Genomic DNA, 24,069 nt, shown 5'->3' on the forward strand with positions numbered 1-24,069 from the left:
CACATAAAGCCAAATGGACTAACGTAACTGAAAAGCAGGAGCAAACAAAGGACAAGCAGAATATCGCATGATAGCCCCCAATAAACATGCGAAATATCCACCAAATTACAACTTTTCAGTTTTCATTGAATCGTAATTTGTACTTGAGAATCTAAATTGGTGTGTAGAATCACTCAGCATCATGCTAAAACGGCATTTTTGTGTGTGAATGCGGCTAATTTTGGTAAGGATATTTCGACAGAACATTCCTATGATACCTTTCTAAATTTATAAACGTTTGTTGTTTATAGAAACGTACATTTTCTGGAAGTTTTCTGTGCTTATGAAAGATAAAATAGAACACATGTATTACTTGGGTATCTCGTCAGAAAAAAAAAAAGCTATTATAGGTGTGTACGTATACATAGTCAAATGCAAAATATGAGCACCACACTAGGGCTGAAAACCTACCAGCAGTCACAAATCAAGACAATCTGCAAGAGTGTTAGCACAATAAAAATCCTTCGCAGATTTTGAAGTTCTGGTCATTGCTGGTTTAAATCTAAAAAAAATATTCTCACTAAAATTGATTACTACAGTTGCTTCATGTTTAGACGAAGTACCGACCACAATTCGTTAATTAACAATGTCCCTGTACCTGAAACATTCTCCAATGCACATGACAGTTACTACATCCATAATCTACTTTATGCAAAATAGGCTTACATATTGTTAATGTACGCATTTTTTACAATTATTCAGTCAAGGCACAGCTTATTAAAGGCATACCTTATTCTACATCAATAATCAAATTAAAGTCCTTAACTATAATACATGTAAAGTGTTTGGTAATGTAAAATGCAATCATTTTGAAACATGCACTCCTAGTAATGAAGTTAGTTAAATTTCGAATGAATTTTTTATAGTTAATACATTTATATGGCATGCACATGCATCATTGTCTAATGAAGTCTATAAATATGCATCACGAATTTGATATGCTAATAGTTGTTATGTTTACATTCTTAATGGGTGAGTCCAAGTACCAAATTCTGACTTGAGAGGCTCAAGGATGCAAACTGGAGGTAAATGCATAGCTCAGTAATTTACGTGTTTGCTGCTGAGATTTGTGCAATCGAACTCATAGGGGGTCATTACGAACCCCAGCGGTTCAGACCGCCATGCCGGCAGCGGGTGCAAAGACTGCCACCGGCATGGCTGTCTGAACCGCTATATTATCAACACAGTGAGGGCCGCCTATGGTGGCCCTCCTCGACTGCCAGGCTGCCGCCGACAGGCAGCCTGACGGTGGACAAAATCATTTTCCGACAGGGCTGCGCTGCAAGCAGCGCTGCCCCTTGGATAATGATCCCTTCTGCCACCAGCCTTTCGACTGGCAGGTTCCCCTGCCAAGAAAAGGCTGGTGGAAGGGGTGCTCCGGCACTCGGGGCCCCTGCACAGTGCAGAGGCCACGTGCAGTGCCCCATCGCGCAGGTCAGTGCCTGATTTATGGTTAGTGATCTGCGCGACAGGTGCAGCTGCACCCGCCGTACAGCAACATTGGACCCGCTGTCAATGTTACAGGCCTTTTCCCCACTGGGCCGGCGGGGAAAACATTTTACGGCCTGCGGGGGGTAGTCGCGCTCGCAGTCATCTATTGACCGCCAGCACGGATCTCGGCATCGTAATGAGGGCCCTAGTTCACATTCTTGCATAGATGACTTGGGTTTCCTCTTCTGAGATTGGTACCTTGAACGGTACTATGCTGAGTAATAATAATACCTGTTATTATCTCCCGGATCCCAAAAAACAAACGCTGGTGGCATATGAAATAAAAGTTATTACTGGTTTCGCGCAGGAAAAAAAATTATTGATAGTCTCAGTCTTAAGGATTATTCAGAGTTGTATCAAGTGATGTAATCTAAAAAAGCACTATTATGCAGCTTTTACGCTTTCAACAACCCACCACTAAAATAAAGGCGTGGCTGCTGACAAATCTTCTTGTGGTGTTAAAGAGAAGAATGTAAGGCGATGAATACCTTTAATATAGGCGACGTGTTTGGGACAGTAGACATTTCTGAAGGTACAACATAAGACTATGCAACCAAACAATAAACGTCATAGATCGAAGGATGTATAATAAAAACGAAACTATGAAACATTTATATTATGCCCACACTTAGACTCCTAAAAGTCGAGTCACAGCTACTATATATGATACTATGGTATGCCAATCCTTGTAATAAGCGAACGGACAAACTGATGCACCATATCACATTCAGTAAACAGTGCAAATGTCCTGCTTTGATTACTTATTGATGGCCTTGTTTACATTGAGCCCAGCTCATTTTGATCCTCACATGCATGTATGTATGTATATAATGGTATTTTCACACAACAAACCTACTCAAAAGGTTGTGGAGTGCTGTACATGAACAAAGGCAAGAATGAAGTCAAGGAGTAATAGGAGAGGTAGCTGGGTTTTGGACTGTAATGCATTGGGATAGAATGTTTTTTTTTAAATGGTGAGTCTGTCTCCTGTTGGTGGTGGCTGGCATCCTGAGGGCTCTCTAAAGTGCTGAGAGTCCCCTCTTCCTCCTCACACAGAGTTGAGGCCCCCGGGTACCTCCTGGGTCCATCCAGCGCCATTTTGACGCAAAATTTCTCTTTTGTTGTAGCCAAGGCTTGTTGGTGACTTTCAACACAAAATCTCATCTGCAACTATCTTCACACTGTGGGAAATCTTTTGCATCATGCAGGAACCTGCTGGCATCTTCCTAGGATGCACTCCTGCCATCTTCGACTAACTGGGGACTCTTCTTTTGCACCCTTTTCTGGGTTGGCAGGGGCTCCTGTCCTTCCTGGAACTTCTTTCGACTTCTGGACTTAGTACCCTTCCTTTGCAGGTCATCAGGTCGGGGAATCCAGAAGTTGTTCTTTGCAGACTTGTTTGGCTGCTGCAAAATTCCAATCACGAGGTGGAAACTTGCAGTACTTTACTCCTGCATTTCTGGGCTCTGGGGTGGAGTAATCTACTTACCATTACTTCATTCTTACTCTCCGAGTGATTCTGCACACACTACACTTGTCTAGGGGGGAATTTGTGATTCCCATTCCACTTTCTTAGTGTATGGTTTGTGTTGCCCCTAGAACCATTTTCTCCCATTGCATTCTACAGCATTCCCTATTGTTTGTATTCTACTATGACTATTTACTTGTCTAATTTTGGTGTCTAGTGTATATATTGTGTATAATACTTACCTCCAGAAGGAGTATTGTCTCTAAGATATTTTTGGTACTGTGTCACCCAAATAAATACCTTCATTTTTAGTAACACTGTGTATTGTCTTTACTTGTGTAAAAGTACTGTGTAACTATAAGTGGTATTCCATGAGCTGTGCATGTCTCCTAGTTCAGCGTAAGCTGCTCTCCTATAGCTACCTTTACCAGTCTAAGCTGCTATTTCACTAATAAGGGATAACTGGACCTGGTGTAAGGTGTAAGTACCCAAGGTACCCACTACAAACTAGGCCAACCTCCTATAGCTGCTACTGAAAATATTGAAAAAAGGAGAAGGCCCACTTTTGCTAATGCATGAATTAGGAGGAAAATATGCAGAATCGTACCGGGTTAGAAATGAATACAGCCCCAAAATGTTCATGATGTCAAAATAGAGAGCCAAGGATAGAGAGGATGCTGGGTTCAAGGAAAGGGACGAGCAGAAACATTTATTCATAATGCAGCTGGAAGTAGAAGGCCACAACATGAAAGCTTGAGCCATTGCTTGATAACACACTCACAGGGAGGGCGCACATTCTGATCCACATTCGCAAGGGAAAGAGTACATCATGGTGGTTTTGGAAAGGGTACAGGATAAGCTTTGATGCTTGAAGGCCAGCAGCTGTGCAAAGGAGAATACTCCAAACCATTCTATCCTCATCCATACAAACACATCATTATCCTTCATTTATCACAAAAATAATTTATTACAAATACCAAATATAAATTTCTTTATAAACAATTTATAACATCCCCATCATATCACAACAAAAAAGAAATAGAAGAGAAACAAGTGCAAAAGATATAAAGTGCTCGTGTTTAGAGTAAAGAATGAGAAGTGATAGATTTCCCATCAAACCATTCCAGAAATCATTCTCTTAAGAAACATATACATTATAAAATACAGCCTGTTGGTTAATCCTTAAACCACATCAAATCATAATATAATTTCTTCAAACAGAATTATATCCCCCAATTTCAGTTCTCTTCAAACAGTAAAATCAATCCACGCTTGAGCAATATCGTCGACGTTTCAACCCCCTTACGCTCTTGGGCCAAATATCGGCTCCATATGGGTCTTCATCAGGACTGACAGATAGGGGAACCTACAATTAACCCAATGAAATAAATCAACCTTCACATCATCAACTTCATTATCTAGGTAATGCAGCACATCCTACATACTAACCATACTCACCCATATAAGTTCGCACTAAATAAAATATCCTTCTTCATCCATAACCCATAATGAATCCATCAATCTAAAACACAAAAAACCTTCATATAAAATCACATAACAACATCCGCTAACCACCATATAGAAACCTGCAAACCCACTCTTACCTTAACTCATGTAGTGCACAATCATTTCATTATTCCACAAATTTCATGCTCTCAATAGACTTCCAACCAATGCTACCTCTATTTCTATTTCACAACCTTAAACAAAACAAAATTATTTATGTAGTTTTTTAAAACATCACTTCCCATATTACCCTCAATCACTCTAATATACTACTAGTATCACTATCTCCTTAACCCTGCAATGCAATGTCCTTTCTTTTCCCTGCTGAGCTATCATATAACTAATTTCAATCTTCAATATTACAACCAAACAAACCTAAACAGCAAAATCATTAAGCCCCAAAAGTCCTTCAATCTTATTCAATCCATTCACTTTAGCCTTTCCCAATCACAATATATCAATATATCTCCCATTCTATCCAGAACAAAGCCATACCTTTTACTGGCAAGCCTTCTTGGCACATCGATCTCTTCGTCAAAAAGCCGACACAGTGAACTTCCGTATTTAAAAACTCTTGCGTGCGCGCATCCATATGCGTCAGCACGTCAGAAATGGGGAAGTTAACACACCGGCCCACTGTATATTGATGATATGTCTCAGTCTGGCACATGCGCGCCTAATACCCAATAAAATTAGCAGAAATGCGGATGTGATCATACTCAGTGTTTGGTCTATCGCTCAAGGCGAAATTAATGTTTCAGACCGTCCTCACCGCCTCAAGCGCACCCGCGCTATGGGGTAGGAATTTCACATAAAACGCCTGAAGTCCTTTACTTTGAATCTCCTACACCTTCCCACATTCCAATACCACAATTTTATTATTATCCATTCTAATCCATCCTGAACCAGACCATCAATCAAATACGTTCATACAGATTATATTCATGTCCTTACTAATCCTCCCTTCTATAGATGATATATATAAACACACCAATGTGTCACCCCAAAATGATTCAATCAATAAAGATGTGTAATAGAAATGTCATGATCAATCAAATTATTTATAATCTCCATGCTGGCAGGAAATACACTTAGCCAAGCACTATTTTCAAAGAAACATCTACAAATAGAAATTTTGGACCAATGCAACAGCCTACCAAAAGTCTATTTATCAGAAAAATAACCAGAACATCTGGATCTCTTAACCATTTGATAAACTAGCTGTCTGTCTTGCTATCTCCTCATATTCATTCAGGCCATGGGAAGCAGAGTCCAGAACATGGATCCATTTACGTTCCCATAGTTTAAGATTATCCGAAAGATTCCCCCCTCGTCTATTAACCTTGATTTTTTCTACCAAAAACCATCTTAATGATTCAGCTGAATGATTCAATGTGGTAAAATGGTCAACCAGAGGTGCCCTTGAGTTTACATCGTATTTGACTACAATGTTGGATAATCCGCACCTTCACTGTCTGTTTTGTTTGTCCAACATATAATAAATCACATGGACATTTTACCACATTGAATCATTCAGCTGAATCATTAAGATGGTTTGTATTAGAAAAAATCAAGGTTAATAGACGAGGGGGGAATCTTTCGGATAATCTTAACCTACGAGAATGTAAATGGATCCATGTCCTGGACTCTGTTTCCCATGGCCTGAATGAATATGAGGAGATAGCAAGACAAAGAGCTAGTTTATCAAATTGTTAAGAGATCCAGATATTCTGGTTATTATTCTGATAAATAGACATTTGGTAGGCTGTTGCTTTGGTCCAAAATTTCTATTTGTCTATGTTTCTTTGAAAATAGTGCTTGGCTAAGTGTGATTCCTGCCAGCATGAAGATTATAAGTAATTTGATTGATCATGACATTTCTTTTATATATCTTATTGATTGAATCCTTTTGGGGAGACACATTGGTGTGTTTATATATATAATCCATAGAAGGGAGGATTAGTAAGGACATGAATATAATCTGTATGAACGTATTTGATTGATGGTCTGGTTCAGGATTGATTAGAATGGATAATAATACAATTGTGGTATTGGAATGTGGGAAGGTGTAGGAGATTCAAAGTAAAAGACTTCAGTCATTTTATGTGAAATTCCTACCCCATAGCGTGGATGTGCTTGGGGCGGTGAGGACGGTCTGAAACATTAATTTTGCCTTGAGCGATAGACGGAACACTGAGTATGATCACATCCGCATTTCTGCTTATTTTTTTGGGTATTAGGCACGAATGTGCCAGACTGAGACATATGATGAATACACGGTGGGCCGGTGTGTTAACTTCCACATTTCTGACGTGCTGACTCATATGGATGCGCACACACAAGAGTTTTTAAATACTGAAGTTCACCGTGTCGGCTTTTTGATTAAAAGATCGATGTGCTAAGAAGGCTGCGGAGTAAAAGGTATGGCTTTGTTCTGGATAGTTTGGGTGATATATTGATATATTGTGATTGGGAAAGGCTAAAGTGAATGGATTGAATAAGATTGAAGGACTTTTTGGGCTTAATGATTTTGCTGTTTAGGTTTGTTTGATTGTAATATTGAGGATTGAAATGAGTTATATGATAGCTCAGTAGTGAAAAGAAAGGACAATACATTGCAGGCTAGAGGAGATAGTGATACTAATAGTATATTAGAGTGATTGAGAGTAATATGGAAAGTGATGTTTTAAAAAACTACATAAATAATTTGTTTTGCTTAAGGTTGTAAAATAGAAATACAGGTGGCATTGGTTGGAAGTCTGTTGAATTGCATGAAAGTTGTGGAATAATGAAATGATTGTGCACTATCTGAGTTAAGGTAAGAGTGGGTTTGCAGGTTTCCATATGGTAGTTAGCGGATGTTGTTATGTGATTTTATATGAAGGTTTTTGTGTTTTAGATTGGTGGATTCATTAAGGGCTATGGATGAAGAAGGATATTTTATTTAGTGTGGACTTATATGGGTGAGTATGGTTAGTATGTAGGATGTGCTGCATTACCTAGATAAAGAAGTTGATGATGCAGAGGTTGATTTATTTCATTGGGTTAATTGTAGGTTCCCCTATCTATCAGTCCTGATGAAGACCCATATGGAGCCGATATTTGTCCCAAGAGCGTGAGGGGGTCGAAACGTCGACAATATTGCTCAAGCCTGGATTGGTTTTACTGTTTGAAGAGAACTGGAATTGGGGGATATAATTCTGTTTGAAGAAATGATATTATGATTTGATGTGGTTTAAGGATTAACCAACAGGCTGTATTTTATAATGTATATGTTTCTTAAGAGAATGATTTCTGGAATGGTTTGATGGGAAATCTATCACTTCTCATTCTTTACTCTAAAAACGAGCACTTTATAACTTTTGCACTTGTTTCTCTTCTATTTATTTTTTGTTGTGACATGATGGGGGATGTTATAAATTGTGTATAAAGAAATATATATGTTTGGTATTTGTAATAAATTATTTTTGTGATAAATGAAGGGTAATGATGTGTTTGTATGGATGAGGAGTGAATAGTTTGGAGTTATTGTTCCTAGGGGTCTTTGTTGTTTTTGTAATCAAGCTTTACCCAGACCCCTTTGGGGTTTGAAAGGTTACTCTCTGTGGTTGGTAATATATGTGCAAAGTAGGATAGACCGAAATGTTTCCAAGCGTGGAGTTAGCTGAGGAAGGACATACTGATAGGCTTCAGAACGTGAGATCAAAAGGCACTGTGGTTATTAGCAAATGTGTCCGTGACAGATGTGTCACTTTTGCTTTTCTGTAAATGCGTAATTAGATGCTTTCTCAAGAAGAAATATTGCTTTGTGTTAACGTAAGTAGAGATAACAATGTACCAAGCAAGCACTTAAATCAATATGCATGACAAGTGATAAGACACATTAAAAGTATTTTGAAACTATGAAAGAAGTTGTTTGTGATGACAAACTTGAGTGCAGTATCAGTCATTGAGCTGTGCTGCCCTTCCGGCAGTTATTCATAAATGCTCATATTATTTGCCAAATAGAGTTGTGTCATTCTTTCATTTCCTGATGCCACAACAATGCCTAGCTGTGCATCACCATCTAGAGCATTGCAGTTGACACAACCATCAGAGATCTGATAAACCAGCTTCCCTTTCATTTTGTAAGACTCGATGGGAGAGGAAAAGGATCATTACTTGTGGATCTTGAGATATAACCTCCCCCAGGCTGTGTTCCTTCATTTGTATGTACGTATACAGCAGTGCTGTTGAAATTAACTTGTTTCCTGACTATCCTACATTTAAAACATGATATCACTGCAACACAACTCTTTCTTCTGCTTCTACAGTGTTTGTTCATATTCTGTGTCTCAGTGGTCCTTTCGTTGCTTCTGTTGCTGCTTCCTGTCTCATCTATAGCTTCTCTCTGCCTATTGTGAGACCTGTCTTGCTGCCGTTCTTGAAGCCTATTGTGCATTGAATTCCTCCATCCTGCTTTAACAGGCTACTGTCTGCTGTCCAATTTCTAGTGTTTTAGTACCCCAGATAACAGTGACATCTCAGTGCCTTTAGTACTTCTGTTCCCAGTTCATTTATTACTTCAGTACCCAGTGTCTTTAGCACTCCAGATCATGGTGTTTTCTGCTTTCCATTTACCAGTGCAGTGGCCTTCTATAAGGCAGCTTTTGTGATATTCTTCCCTTATATTCCTTCTTTGTACCCTCATTTTGTCTGCTTCAGTGCTCTTTATTTTTCTTTCCTTGTCATAATTTCTTGAACTTTTGTCTCAAATCATTTGCTTTGTCTTTCTTTTGTCCAGTTCTTTTTCTTGAATCAGTAATTGCTGAAATCTCTTAATACCTCTGATGTGGAAATAGGAGGTCATTCCACGCTTTATGAGCCATGTATGAGAAGACTGTCTTTCTGCTCTGGCTATGTGTTTGTGTGGAATGCCTATAAGTAGAGCTCCTGCAGATTGGAGGTGTCTGGGTGGTTGGTGGTATGTTCTGGTAGGAAGGGCCTAAGTTATGTAGTGCCTTGAACATGTATGTGAGAAGTTTGAACTGGACACATTTGGGAGCCAATGGAGCACCCTAAGGTGCTGTGTCATGCAAGTTATGTGTATAAAATTGAGGATGAGTCTGTCTTCAGAGTTGTGGATGCTTTTTACTCTTCTGGTGAGCTGCGGGGTAATACCGGCATAGAGGGTGTCCACTCAGTATAACTTGTTGATGGTGACAGTGTTAGTAATGGTTTTTCTGTTGTTCTTTGGGAGCCATTTGAAGATCTTCCTCAGCATCTTCAGCTGTCGGTAAGCACAATGCAGTGACATTGCTGACTTGTTCAGTCATGTCCAGTTTCCTGTCTATGATGATTCCGAGGTTCCTGACTTGGGTGTTAGGCATGGGTGTGAGTTCAAGTTCAGCCAGCCACCAGTTGAGTCGTATGGCAATATGTTCTTGACAAAGATCACTACTTTTGTCTTTTCGATGTTAAGCTTGAGACCATTAGTTTTCATCAATGTAGCTAATTTGGTGATGAACTTGTTTCTTGTGTTAGGGGTCTTGTCCAAGAAGAGGAGTATGAGTTGCATGTCACTTGTGTAGGAGAGGATGTTGATGTCATGTTTGCAGATTATGTTGATCAGAGGGATCATGTATGCAATGAAGAGGGTGGTGCTAAGAGATGGACCTTGAGGCAATCCACAAGTTAGTTTTTGGGCTTCTGAGGAGCAAAGTGTCAGGCTGATAGATCGTGTTCTATCCGTTAAGAAGGTGCAGCAGAAACTGGGTCCTTGGATTTTAATCTTGTGCAGAGGCCTAATGAGGATGAGATATGAGACTGTGTTGAATCCTGCCAAGAAGTCCAGGAGAATAAGGGCTGCCATATCTCCTCATTCTAGGATCATGCAGATGTTGTCTGTGATCAGCACTGTTTCTGTACTGTGGTTGGGCATCAATCCAGATTTTGTGGTGTCTAAAAGCTGGTTGCTGCAAAGGTGGTCAGTGAGGCATCGGTTGATGAGTTTCTCTGGAATCTTGGCCAGCGTATGGAGGAAGGTAAATAGGTCTGTATTTGGTGAATGTGACTTAGTCAATGGAGGCTTTCTTGAACAGGGATGTGACAGAGGTGTGTTTTGTGGTGCTCTTGATTCTGTCTCAGGAAAATATATTCTGATATCTCCCCCAGATGTTTCTTTCCATGTGTTAACTGACACATACACTGCAATAGCATCTTATATCTCCGCGTATATGGGAAACTCAAACAACACTCTGTTTAGTGAAAGTCCAACATGTCTTGCATAACACTGAACCTTTTCCCTTTCCATTCACTATTTACGTGAGTCAATGTCAGTATACATTTTCTATGTTGCATCTGTGGAAGGATAGCAGCTTCATTTATTGCTAACTCCATGCCAGTGTTAAGGGTTATTACCCTCGAAACATCAGGAAAGGTTCTCTGCAATATCAGTATGCTGCAGTCTAGAGAGTGGGGTCTTGATGATTCTGGTTGCAGTTCACCCCAGATCTATGTTTTGACATTTCCTAATTTAACAGAGAGCATATATTCTGAAATGTATCTTTCCCTTTTCATATGTAGATATATTATCTGTATGACTTGATCTGAAAGGGAGTTGTCTATCAAGGTAGGGATATGTTGCTAGTGAACTAGTATGCTGGACACTCAGCAGTACTTAAATGCTACTTTCATCCATGGGGTTATTCTTTTGCTATGTGTCAAATTCCTAATCCCCAGTCTTGTGATCCTCTTTACATCCTGGACATTTTTGGGTGTTCATATACTAATGGGTCTCTCTTTTCTAACCCTCAAGAGTGAACCAGCTACTATCAAAGGTTTTACAAAAGTGTAGTGGGACAAAAGCTTTTGGAATTGTCTACCTCACCCATGGCAATATGACTGAGGTATTCAAAGATGAAAAAAGGGTGCACAGTGCAGATGCCTCCTGTATTTTACTCTGCTCATCTGGGAAATATCCTAAGTTCATTTTGAGCAGTTATAAAATATTTATTTTATTTTGTTTGTTAGTTGATGGATGGCCTAGATTCTGGACTATAGGATGCAGGGCAGTAAGCAACTACCTTGTAAGGGAAATAGCCAATTTGGACTAAAGGAGGTATGGGAATTTATTTCCCCCTTTTACTTGTTTTTCGGTCAGCTCTTTGGGGCATGGTTTCCTAGTGTACTAGAGGCCATTGATGTTTTCTCAATTATTTTAATTGATGTCCACATTCTCAATGCTGCTGTGTGAAGATGTTATGGGGAACCATAAATTGTAAGCCAAATTTTGCAGTGGCAGTCCTGCGTAAAGGTTTGTCTGAGCTCCCTATGGGTGGCAAAAGAAATGCTGCAGCCCATAGGGATCTCCTGGAACCCTAATACCCTGGGTAACTAGGTACCATATACAAGGGAATTATAAGGGTGTTCCAGTGTGCCAATCAGAATTGGTAAAATTAGTCACTAGCCTGCAGTGACAATTTTAAAAGCAGAGAGAGCATAAACACTGAGGTTCTGGTTAGTAGAGCCTCAGTGATACAGTTAGGCACCACACAGGGAACACATATAGGCCACAAACTTATGAGCACTGGGGTCCCAGGACCCCAGTGACGCATATCAAACACACTGACAACATAGGTATGTCCTTGGCTCCCCACGGCAGACAGTAATCATGCGTACTGCGTGAACTGCAGCTGCTAGGGCTTCTGTGCACTTTTGCAAGGAATCCTTCATGCACAGCCCAGGTCTCCAGCACTCCATCCTGCAGTGCTCAACTCGCTGAGTTGACCACCGACTTCGTAGGACCCTCCTTTGTAGTATTGAGATGACCGCCGTGCTCAGTTTTCTTGAACCCGTGTTCAAGTCCTTTTGTGGATGCTGCCTGCTTCTGTGTGGGCTCTCTGTATTGCTGAGCGCCCCCTCTGTCTCCTCCTCCAAAGGGAAACCTCCTGGTCCTTCCTGGGCCCGGGCAGCACCCATTTTCTTCTTCTGCGAGCTTTGCAGCTAGCAAGGCTTGCTGGCGGTCCTTCTGCGTGAAAAACAAATCTGCACCCTCCAGCATGTCGTGGGACATCTTCGGTGCAAAGGAGAGGTACCTGGCATCTTCCGTTGTTGCAGAATCTTCAGCTTCTTTCACCCGGAGGCAGCCATTTTGCACCTTCATCCGGGGGGAGGTCAGATCTGAGTCTACCAAGTACTGATACAACAAGTCAGACACACAATTATTCAAAATATTCTCTCTCAGGATTATGTTATACAGGCTTTTCTAGTCAGTCACCTTACTGCCATGTAACCATCCCTCCAAAGCCTTCACTGAACAGTCTACAAAGTCTGTCCAGTCTTGAGAGGACTCTTTTCTGGTATCTCTGAACTTCCTCCTGTATTGTTCAGTGGTTAAGCCAAATCCATCTAAGAGTGCATCCTTCAAAACATTGTAATTATTAGCATCACTTTCTCTGACAGTAAGGAGCCTATCCCGACCCTTACCAGTGAAAGATAGCCACAAGACAGCAGCCCACTGCCTTTGAGGGACCAACTGTACCATACAGGCCCTTTCAGGTGCAGCAAACCACTTGTTAATGTCAGCCCCCCTCCTTGTAAGAGGGGGATATCTTATGCAGGTTCCTAGAATCTTGTTCTCTTGCAGGATTACTATCAAGGACACTGCGGCTGCCACCATGGGGAACTAACCCCAACCTGTGCCTTTCCCTCTCTACATCTAGAGATTCCCTGTCTAAGGCCAACTGTTGCTGTTTAAGCTTCTGCCTGGGCTCTTCCAACCTCAGCTTTCTGAGTTCCCTTTCCATTAAGTGATCCTCAGGGTGGGAGGCTTGGGAATTTTGAGACACAGAAGAAATGTGGGAATTGGCAGAGTTGGACCTGTCCCTAACTGGCTGGACTCTAGTAACCTGGCCTTTAGGAGTGAAAGGTGCCCTACTGATGTGTGACCCTCTCCCACTACCAGTGTCAATAGGCAGCCTGTTAGCTGGCAGGTCCTTGGAAGAACCCTCCCCAGCATCCCCAGGGCATTCATCTGAGTATGGCAGGGTACCCTCTTCCTCTACCTCCTGATCCTGGGATGGGCCAGACTGGTTCTGGTCACTTTCTAGGAGAAGGCTAAGGAGAAAATCTTTTGTAGGATTCTTACCAATTGCTAAACCTATTTCAATGCATAGACCCCTCAAACTTTTAAAGTTTAGATTCCCATATGTTGCCTGGACAACTGTGGGAGTAAGTTCTACTGCAGACATGATAGAAAAGGTTTAGGACAGAGAGACACAAAAGTTTAGAAACTTTTTTTTTTAAAAGAGAAAAAACTTTTTCAAACTTTTGAAAACTTTTGAAATTTTCAGAAACGTTTTCGAAAGTTTTAGAGAAGGAAAGTTAAAACTGTTTATGTTACTGTGTATATTCGGAAGTATATGTTTTTCTTATGAAAAGCACCAATGACAAAGTGGTAAAGCAGTTACAAGTACTCATCCCACCGCTGCACCACCAATGTAGGAGGGTGGCCTGGCTTGTAGTGGGTACCTGATGGTACTTACACCTTGTGCCAGGTCCAGTTATCCCAGATTAGTAGTGTTCTAGCAGCTTAGGCTGATAGAGGTAGCTATAGCAAAGCAGCTTAGGCTGAACTAGGAGACATGCAAAGCTCTTAACATACCACTTATATCATATAGCACTATATCATAAGAAACACAATACTCAGAGTTACTAAAAATAAAGGTACTTTATTTTAGTGACAATATGGCAAAAGTATCTCAGAGAAATATACTCCCTTAGGAGGTAAGTAATATACACAAAATATACACACAAACCAAAATCAGGTAAGTAAACAGTTAGAAAAGTAGTGCAAACGCTGGAAAACACAATAAAATGCAATAGGAGACAATAGGCCTAGGAGCAACACAAACCACATACTCCAAAAGTGGAATGCGAACCACAAATAGACCTGAGGCCTAGTCTAGTGTGAAGAGGGTCATTGGGAGTGTAAGAAAACACTAAGGGTGTCCAAGATACCCCACCCCAAGACCCTGAAAAGTAGGAGTAAAGTTACCCTACTACCCCAGAAAGACAGTAAAGTCGAGAAAGGGGATTCTGCAAAGACAACTACTGACTGCAAAGCAGTGAAGATGGATTCCCTGGACCTGAGAACTTGCAAACAAAGGAGACCAAGTCCAAGAGTCACGCAAGTGTCCAGGGGGGGCAGGAGCCCACTAAACCCCAGATGAAGGTGCAAAAGGGCTGTCTCTGAGTGGAAGAAGCCGAAGATTCTGCAACAACAGAAGGTGCCAGGAACTTCTCCTTTGGTCAGAAGATGTCCCACGGCGTGCGGAAGGATACAGACTTGTTTTCATGCAGAAAGAAAGCCTTGCTAGCTGCAAGAGTCGGGGTTGAAAATTGTGGGTGCTGCCTGGGCCCAGGAAGGACCAGGAGGTTGTCCCTTGGAGGAGAAGACAGAGGGGGCGCTCAGCAACAGAGAAAGCCCACGTAGAAGCAGGCAGATCACGCAGAAGCACTTGAACAGGTGTTCAAGAAATCTGAGCATGGCGGTCATCTCAACACAACAAAAGAGGGTCCCACGAAGCCGGTGGTTAACTCAGAGAGGTGAGCAATGCAGGTCAGAGTGCTGGTGACCTGGACTAGGCTGTGCATTAAGGAATCCTTGCAAGAGTGCACAGAAGCCCTGGCAGCTGTAGATCACGCAGTACACAGGATTACTGTTTGGCGTGGGGAGGCAAGGACTTACCTCCACCAAATTTGGACAGAAGGACCACTGGACTGTCGGGGTCACTTGGATCCAGCTCCTGTGTTCCAGGGACCAGGCTCATCAAGATGAGAGGGGACCCAAAGAACCGGTGATACAGAAGTTTGTTTCCTGCGTTAGCAGGGGGAAGATTCTGTTGGCCCACAGGAGATTTCTTCTTGGCTTCCAGTGCAGGGTGAAGTCAGACAGTTCTCAGAGCATGCACCACCAGGAAACAGTCGAGAAAGCAGGCAGGATTAGGCACTACAATGTTGCTGGTAGTCTTCTTGCTACTTTGTTGCGGTTTTGCAGGCGTCCTGGAGCAGTCATCAGTCGATCCTTGGCAGAAGTCGAAGAGGGAGATGCAGAGAAACTCTGGTGAGCTCTTGCATTTGTTATCTGATGAGAAACCCACAGGAGAGACCCTAAATAGCCCTCAGAGAAGGATTGGATACCTAAGCAGGTAAGAGCCTATCAGAGGGGGTCTCTGACTTCACCTGCTGGCACTGGCCACTCAGAGCAGTCCAGTGTGCCCCCAACACCTCTGAATCCAAGATGGCAGAGGTCTGGGACACACTGGAGGAGCTCTGGGCACCTCCCCTGGGAGTTACTGGTCAGGGGAGTGGTCACTCCCCTTTGCTTTGTCCAGTTTCGCACCAGAGCAGGGGCTGGGGGCTCCCTGAACCGGTGTAGACTGGTTTATGCAAGGAGGGCACCATCTGTGCCCTTCAAAGCATTCCCAGAGGCCAGGAAAGGCTACTCCTCCAAGGCCCTTAACACCTATTTCCAAAGGGAGAGGAAATCCTTTGTTCTGCCTTCCGGAAACTGGGCTGCCCAGACCGCAGGAGGGCAGAAACCAGTCTGAGGGTTGGCAGCAGCGGTAGCTGCAGAGAAAACCCCAGAGAGCTAGTTTGGCAGTACCCGGAGTCCATGCTGGAGCCCCAGGGATGCATGGGATTTGCACCCCAATACCACATTTGGCTTGGGGAGACAATTCCAAGATCTTAGACATGTTACATGGCCATGCTCAGAGTTACCATTGTAAAGCTACATATAGGTATTGACCTATGTGTAGTGCACACATGTAATGGTGTCCCCGAACTCACAAAGTCCGGGGAAATTGCCCTCACACTTAGGAACTTTGCACCTAACCTTCACTAAGTTAAGGGTTAGACATATAGGTGACTTATAAGTTACTTAAGTGCAGTGTAAAATGGCTGTGAAATAATGTGGACGTTATTTCACTCAGGCTGCAGTGGCAGCCCTATGTAAGATTTGTCTGAGCTCCCTATGGGTGGCAAAAGAAATGCTGCAGCCCATAGGGATCTCCTGGAACCCCAATACCCTGGGTACCTAGGTACCATATACTAGGGAATTATAAGGGTGTTCCAGTGTGCCAATTAGAATTGGTGAAAATAGTCACTAGCCTGCAGTGACAATTTTAAAAGTAGAGAGAGCATAACACTGAGGTTCTGGTTAGCAGAGCCTCATTGATACAGTTAGGCACCACACAGGGAATACATATAGGCCACAAACTATGAGCAATGGGTCCTGGCTAGCAAGATCCCAGTGACACAGGCAAAAACAAACTGACACACAAGTAAAAATGCGGGTAACATGCCAGGCAAGATGGTACTTTCCTACAGAGGGGACCCAGAGGACCGGTAAAGCAGAAGTTTGGTGCCTGCGATTGCAGGGGGAAGATTCTGTCGACCCATGGGAGATTTCTTCTTGTCTTCCAGTGCAGGGTGAATGCAGACAGCCCTCAAAGCATGCACCACCAGGAAACAGTTGAGAAAACTGGCAGGATTAGGCACTACAATGTTGCTGGTAGTCGTCCTGCTACTTTGTTGCGGTTTTGCAGGCGCCCTGGAGCAGTCAGCAGTCGATCCTTGGCAGAAGTTGAAGAGGGAGATGCAAAGGAACTCTGGTGAGCTCTTGCATTCATTATCTGATGAGAAACCCACAGGAGAGACCCTAAATAGCCCTCAGAGGAGGATTGGCCACCTAACCAGGTAAGCACCTACCAGGAGGGGTCTCTGAGGTCACCTGCTGGCACTGGCCACTCAGAGGCCTCCATTGTGCCCTCACACCTCTGCATTCAAGATGGCAGAGGTCTTGGACAAACTGGAGGAGCTCTGGGCACCACACCTGGGTGGTGATGGACAGGGAAGTGGTCACTCCCCTTTCCTTTGTCCAGTTTCGCATCAGAGCAGGGTGGTGGGGGATCCCTGAACCGGTGTAGACTGGCTTATGCAAGGAGGGCACCATCTGTGCCCTTCAAAGCATTTCCAGAGGCTGGGGGAGGCTACTCCCCCAGCCCTTAATACCTATTTCCAAAGGGAGAGGATGTAACACCCTCTCTCAGAGGACATTCTTCATTCTGCCTTCCTGGGACTGGGCTGCCCAGACCCCAGGAGGACAGAACCCTTTCTGTGGATTGGCAGCAGAGGTAGCTGCAGTGAAAACCCCAGAGAGCTAGTTTGGCAGTACCCGGGGTCCATGCTGTAGCCCCAGGAATGCATGGGATTGGCACCCCAATACCAGATTTGGCATTGGGGGACAATTCCATGATATTAGACATGTTACATGGCCATATTCCGAGTTACCATTGTGAAGCTACATATAGGTATTAACCTATATGTAGTGCACACATGTAGTGGTGTCCCCGAACTCACAAAGTTTGGGGAAATTGCCCTGAACAATATGGCTAGTGCCAGGGTGCCCTCACGCTTAGTAACTTTCCACCTAGCCTTCACTAAGTGAGGGTTAGACATATAGGTGACTTATAAGTTACTTAAGTGAAGTTTAAAATGGCTGTGAAATAACGTGGACGTTATTTCACTCAGGCTGCAGTGGCAGTCCTGTGTAAGAATTGCCTGAGCTCCCTATGGGTGGCAAAAGAAATGCTGCAGCCCATAGGGATCTCCTGGAACCCCAATACCCTGGGTACCTAGGTACCATATACTAGGGAATTATAAGGGTGTTCCAGTGTGCCAATCAGAATTGGTGAAAATGGTCACTAGCCTGAAGTGACAATTTTAAAAGCAGAGAGGGCAGAAGCACTGAGGTGCTGATTAGCAGAGCCTCAGTGACATAGTTAGGCACCACACAGGGAGCATATTTAGACCACAAACTATGAGCACTGGGGCCCTGGCTAGCAGGGTCCCAGTGAGACATATAAAACACACTGACAAATAGGGTTTCCACTATGAGCACTGGGGTCCTGGCTAGCAGGATCCCAGTGAGACAGTTTAAACACCCTGACATATACTCACAAACAGGCCAAAAGTGGGGGAACAAGGCTAGAAAGAGGCTACCTTCCTACAGGTATCTTGGACACCCTTAGTGTTTTCTTACACTCCCAGCGACCCTCTCCACACTACACTAGGCCTGGGGTCCCTAAGTGGTTTGCATTCCACTTTCTTAGTATATGGTTTGTGTTGCCCCTAGGCCTATTGCATCCTATTGTATTCTACAGTGTTTGCACTACTTATCTAACTGTTTACTTACCTGATTTTGGTTTATGTGTATATTTTGTGTATTTTACTTACCTCCTAAGTGAGTATATCCTCTGAGATATTTTTGGCACATTGTCACTAAAATAAAGTACCTTTATTTTTGGTAACTCTGAGTTTTGTGATTCTTATGATATAGTGCTATATTATTTAAGTGGTATAGTAGGAGCTTTGCATGTCTTGCATGGTGGTGCAGCAGTGGGATAAGTACTTGTATCTGCTTTACCACTTTGTCATTGGTGCTTTTCATAAGAAAAACATATTCCAAATACTTAAAAATATACACAGTTAACCTAAACGGTTTAACTTTCTTTCTACTAACTTTCTAAAAAGTTTCTGAAAAGTTTTGAAATGTTTTGAAAAGTTTGAAAAGTTTTTCTCTTTTCTTTAAAAGTTTCTAAAAACTTTTCTCTCTCTGTCCTAAGCCCTTTCTTACAATCATGTCTGCAGTAGAACTTACTCCCACAGTTTTCCAGGCAACCTATGGTAGTTTAAACTTTAAAAGTTTGAGGGGTCTCTGCATCGAAAGAGGTTTAAGCATTGGTAAGAACCTTACCAAAGATCTTCTCCTTAGCCTTTTCCTAGAAAGTGACCAGAACCAGTCTGGCCCATCCCAGGATCAGGAGGTAGAGGAGAGGGGTACCCAGCAAGAATCAGAGGAGGGCCCTGAGGACTCTGGGGAGGGTTCATCCATAGACCTGCCAGCTAACAGGCCACCTAGTGGCACTGGTAGTGGGAGGGCGTCAAACACTAGTAGGGCACCTTTCACTCCAAAAGGCCAGGAAACTAGAGTCCAGCCAGTTAGAGACAGGACCACTTCTGCCAATTCCCACATTTCCTCTGTGTCTCAGAATTCCCAAGCCTCCAACCCTGAGGATAACACCCTAGAGAGGGAACTCAGAAAGATGAGGTTGGAAGAGGCCAGACTGAAGCTGAAACAGCAACAGTTGGCCTTAGACAGGGAATCTCTAGATGTAGAGAGGGAAAGGCAGAGGTTGAGCTTAGTTCCCCATGGTGGCAGCAGCAGTGTTTTTGATAGTAATCTTGTTAGAAAGCAAGATTACAGAAACCTGTGTAAGAAAGTCCCCTATTACAAGGAGGGGGATGACATTAACAAGTGGTTTGCTGCACTTGAGAGGGCCTATATGGTACAGTTGGTCCCTCAAAGGCAGTGGGCTGCTATCTTGTGGTTATCTTTCACTGGTAAGGATAGGGATGGCTCCTTACTGTCAGAGAAAGTGATGCTAATAATTACAAAGTTTTGAAAGATGCACTCTTGGATGGATTTGGCTTAACCACTGAACAATACAGGATTATGTTCAGAGACACCAGAAAAGAATCCTCTCAAGACTGGACAGACTTTGTAGACTGTTCAGTGAAGGCCTTGGAGGGATGGTTACATGGCAGTAAGGTGACTGACTATGAAAGCCTGTATAATCTAATCCAGAGAGAGCATAATTTGAATAATTGTGTGTCTGACTTGTTGCATCAGTACTTGGTAGACTCAGATCTGACCTCTCCCCAAGAATTGGGAAAGAAGGCAGACAAATGGGTCAGAACAAGAGTGAACAGAAAAGTTCATACAGATGGTGACAAGGATGGCAAGAAGAAGGATGGTAAGTCTTCTGGCAAGGGTGGGGACAAAGATAAAAAGCAAACATAAAGGCCATTGGGCAAGTGATTCTACCTGCCCAAAGAAAAACACCAAGGCTCCCACTACCACAACCCCAACTGCGTCCTCTAGTGCCCCTAGTAATAGCAGTCGTGATGGGAAGACCACTACAAATAGCCAATCAAAGGGTGTAGCTGGGCTCACCATTGGTAGTGTAGTTAGGGTTGGTCTTGTATAGGAGACCACAGAGGCTGTTTTAGTCTCTGATGGTGGTATTGACTTTGCCACCTTGGTTGTTTGTCCCCTTAATATGGGTAAGTACAAGCAACTTCACCTAATAAATGGTGTTATGGTTGAGGCCTCCAGGGATACAGGAGCCAGTGTTACTATTGTGATTGAGAAACTGGTTCCTCCTGATCAACACTTACTTGGTCAGCAGTACCAAGTGACTGATGCTCAATACAACACTCTTAGCCACCCTATGGCTGTTGTGAATCTCAACTGGAGGGGTTACTGGTCCAAAGAAAGTTGTGGTAGCCACTGATTTCCCTGGAGACTGCTTACTAGGCAATGATTTGGAGACATCAGCTTGGGCTGAAGTGGAATTGGTGGCTCATGCAGCAATAATGGGCATTTCTGGGCATATCTTTGCTTTGACAAGGGCTCAGGCCAAGAAGCAAAGAGCACAGGGAAAGCTGGATCCTGGAACAAGGGACCAAGTGCTCCTAAAAGCTAGGGGTAGTGAAGTACTGGGTTTTTCAGAACCCAGTGGTGCCAGAGAACACACCCTAAGACTTCGAGTCCTTCCTGTTTCAGACTACAGAAACACAGAGTCTTCTTGGTGAAGTCAAAGATCTTGTTTATTGGCTGCAGCCAGTAACAGGTATCCTAGAAGTACAACACAGTGTATATTCTCAGGAGACTGCTCCCCTTGCAAAGCTAACCTTCTCTTTTATACAAAATATTATGCTTTAGGCAAACATTCCTTATTTTACAGTTGACCATTCACATATTTTCACTACAAAGAAATAGCAGGGTTATGATGACAAGCCCATATTTCAGTTTGTCCAGCCCTCAATCAATTACCCGGCAAGGCTCAGTACTTTCATCAGATATCAACGGACCCCCAATATAAACAGGCACCTCCTCCTTGTAAAGCAAGTCATAAAGAAAGAAATAGGGACAGGTGCGTGTAAGATTAGGCATGGTTTGTGTGTAATGAAAGGTTTTATGATGTGTTGTGCCTTGATACTAATCTCATTCGGCCACTGGGAAAGAAACTGGCCGAACAGGTTTGGCTTCAGGCAGTGGAGTTAGCTTGCCCAGGTCACAGAGGAGTCAGCAAAGATGTACGCGTCTTTCAGACTCGTTTTCAGCATTAGACATTGGCCTATGTGAGGGCAATCACAAAATGGCTGTCGTTTAAATGGAACACGAGGGTTCAGGACGGAAACTCTGATATTCGGGTGATTTCGTTACCCGAATAGGAATACAATGCTTGTGCATACTATTCTAATCATTCTCGGTCTGCTGATACCAAAATTGTTGTGATACGACGATGTTTATAACACGGGTCCAGAATTTTCAGTACCACAGACCCTCCTTTTGCCCTTACATAGGCAATAACCTATACTCACGCTAATCTGAGTCCAGGTCTATATTCATAAAGTCGTTGAGATGTTGCTGTAGCATCATCCTATTACCTAGCTCGTCCCTTGATACAGGTTTCCTAACACACGATGTAGCACAGAGGCCACATATTGCAGGAGCACACTGTACACACAGACAGGACAGGAAAAGAATGGCTAAGATCATCCCAATGACTACCAGAGTCTTCCATCCCCAGGCGGATATCAGCTCCCAGAACCACCCCATCAATGACCAATCTCCTTTATCCACGTGAATAGACTCAGAGATCTTATGCAGTTTGGAAATGGCCTGGTAGACTGTCGGACCGTTATCTGGGATGAAAACACAGCAACTTGATTGGATCACTTTACATACCCCACCCCGGTCTGCAAGTATGACGTCTAATGCGACCCTGTTCTGAAGAGTCATAAGGCGATCCGACTGGAGCTCAGCAGTCAAATTACCAAGGGCACCGGCGGTTTCAACTACTGTGGATTCAACCACCTTTGTCAATTGCCTTATGTTCCTGCTGTTAACCATAGGACCCCAAAACGGCAGAAAACCCTTTACGAAATCTCCAAATTCTTGTCCTGTAGTGTCTTCTTTACTTATGACACCTTTAACTATCCTTGTTTTATGGTAATCTGCCGCGGCCGTGTAGGTGGGAGGTAACAGGAACGAAACAAAACATGTGCCTGAGAAGTCAGGGGGCAACCATGTATAGGCTCTATTATGGCAGATGAAATAGGTACCCTTAGCTGCTAAGAACGAAGGAGAAGTCTGAGACGCAAAAACATATGTTTCAGTGCAGATACTTTTCCCTAACTGAGCTCTGGGATTCTTGCCATTACCTTGCAGACATAGGTGACCCTGATGGGGTACAATCCAAATCGGGGAGGATCTCTTTGCTCGCTGGTTCCCACTCAGAGTAACTCCATATCCTGTTATGTTCCATCCAATATATGCTAGTGTCTCATCTCTCGGGATAGTCTCATAGGAAATATCTTCCCTAATCATATCTACTATACCCTTAGCTAGAGCACTATTCTTAGGATTATCTTTCACAGAACGTAGGAGGTTGGCTTCATACGCGTATATGAACACCGTTCTATACGCCCATACAGAACCATTATGGCTGAAAGGCAGGACCAGATAAGGGATACCTTTATCAGCAGTATGAGGCATAAGACCACACACCCAACAGTTAGTTGTGTTCACTACTAATTGGTGTTGGTGTAGAAGCTGAATGAATGAATTGTTGACAAATTCTAATCTTCTGGCAGACTCGTGTTCAGGCAGGGGGTGAAAAGAATGCGAGGAAACAGTAGAAGGAGGTATGGGCTGTGTAATGGGTGCAAATGTCACTTGAAAAGAGAATAAAACATATCCTATTAAAAACGTCATTACACTAAGCAACATGAAAATACATAGGGCCTCATTCCGAGGCCGGCGGGCGCCGCCTTATGGCCGCTCCGCGGTCGAAAGACCGCGGAGGCCATTCTGGCTTTCCCGCTGGGCTGGCGGGCGACCGCCAGAAGGCCGCCCGCCAGCCCAGCGGGAAACCCCTTCCCACGAGGAAGCCGGCTCCGAATGGAGCCGGCAGAGTGGGAAGGTGCGACGGGTGCAGTTGCACCCGTCGTGAATTTCAGTGTCTGCAAAGCACACACTGAAATTCTTTGTGGGGCCCTCTTACGGGGGCCCCTGCAGTGCCCATGCCATTGGCATGGGCACTGCAGGGGCCCCCAGGGGCCCCACGACACCCCATACCGCCATCCTGTTCCTGGCGGGCGAACCGCCAGGAACAGGATGGCGGTATGGGGTGTAGGAATCCCCATGGCGGCGCAGCAAGCTGCGCCGCCATGGAGGATTCCAGAGGGCAGCGGAAAACCGGCGGGAGACCGCCGGTTTTCCCTTTCTGACCGCGGCCAAACCGCCGAGGTCAGAATGCCCTTGAGAGCACCGCCAGCCTGTTGGCGGTGCTCTCGTGGTCGTTGACCCTGGCGGTCAATGACCGCCAGGGTCAGAATGACCCCCATAATATCAAAAATCGTTTCTTTGTCATTATTATACACATTCTGGC

At 43.6% G+C, this 24,069-nt stretch overlaps 1 long non-coding RNA gene across 2 annotated transcripts; it reads right to left on the reverse strand.

Moving 5' to 3' along the window:
- Window positions 1-4,015: 4,015 nt before the first annotated feature.
- On the reverse strand, window positions 4,016-5,099 carry LOC138297404 (uncharacterized). 2 transcript variants are annotated; one of them, XR_011204081.1, is made up of 4 exons: window positions 5,000-5,089; window positions 4,603-4,698; window positions 4,457-4,520; window positions 4,016-4,364 (listed from the first exon to the last, which is right to left on the reverse strand). It is a non-coding gene; the product is annotated as an uncharacterized lncRNA (long non-coding RNA). The 2 variants fall into 2 exon arrangements; XR_011204080.1 differs by lacking the exon at window positions 4,603-4,698 and having other exon boundaries at window positions 5,000-5,099.
- Between the last annotated feature and the right edge of the window lie 18,970 nt (window positions 5,100-24,069).

The sequence above is a fragment of the Pleurodeles waltl genome, chromosome 5 (genome assembly GCF_031143425.1).
Source record: "Pleurodeles waltl isolate 20211129_DDA chromosome 5, aPleWal1.hap1.20221129, whole genome shotgun sequence".
NCBI classification, from domain to species: domain Eukaryota; kingdom Metazoa; phylum Chordata; class Amphibia; order Caudata; family Salamandridae; genus Pleurodeles; species Pleurodeles waltl.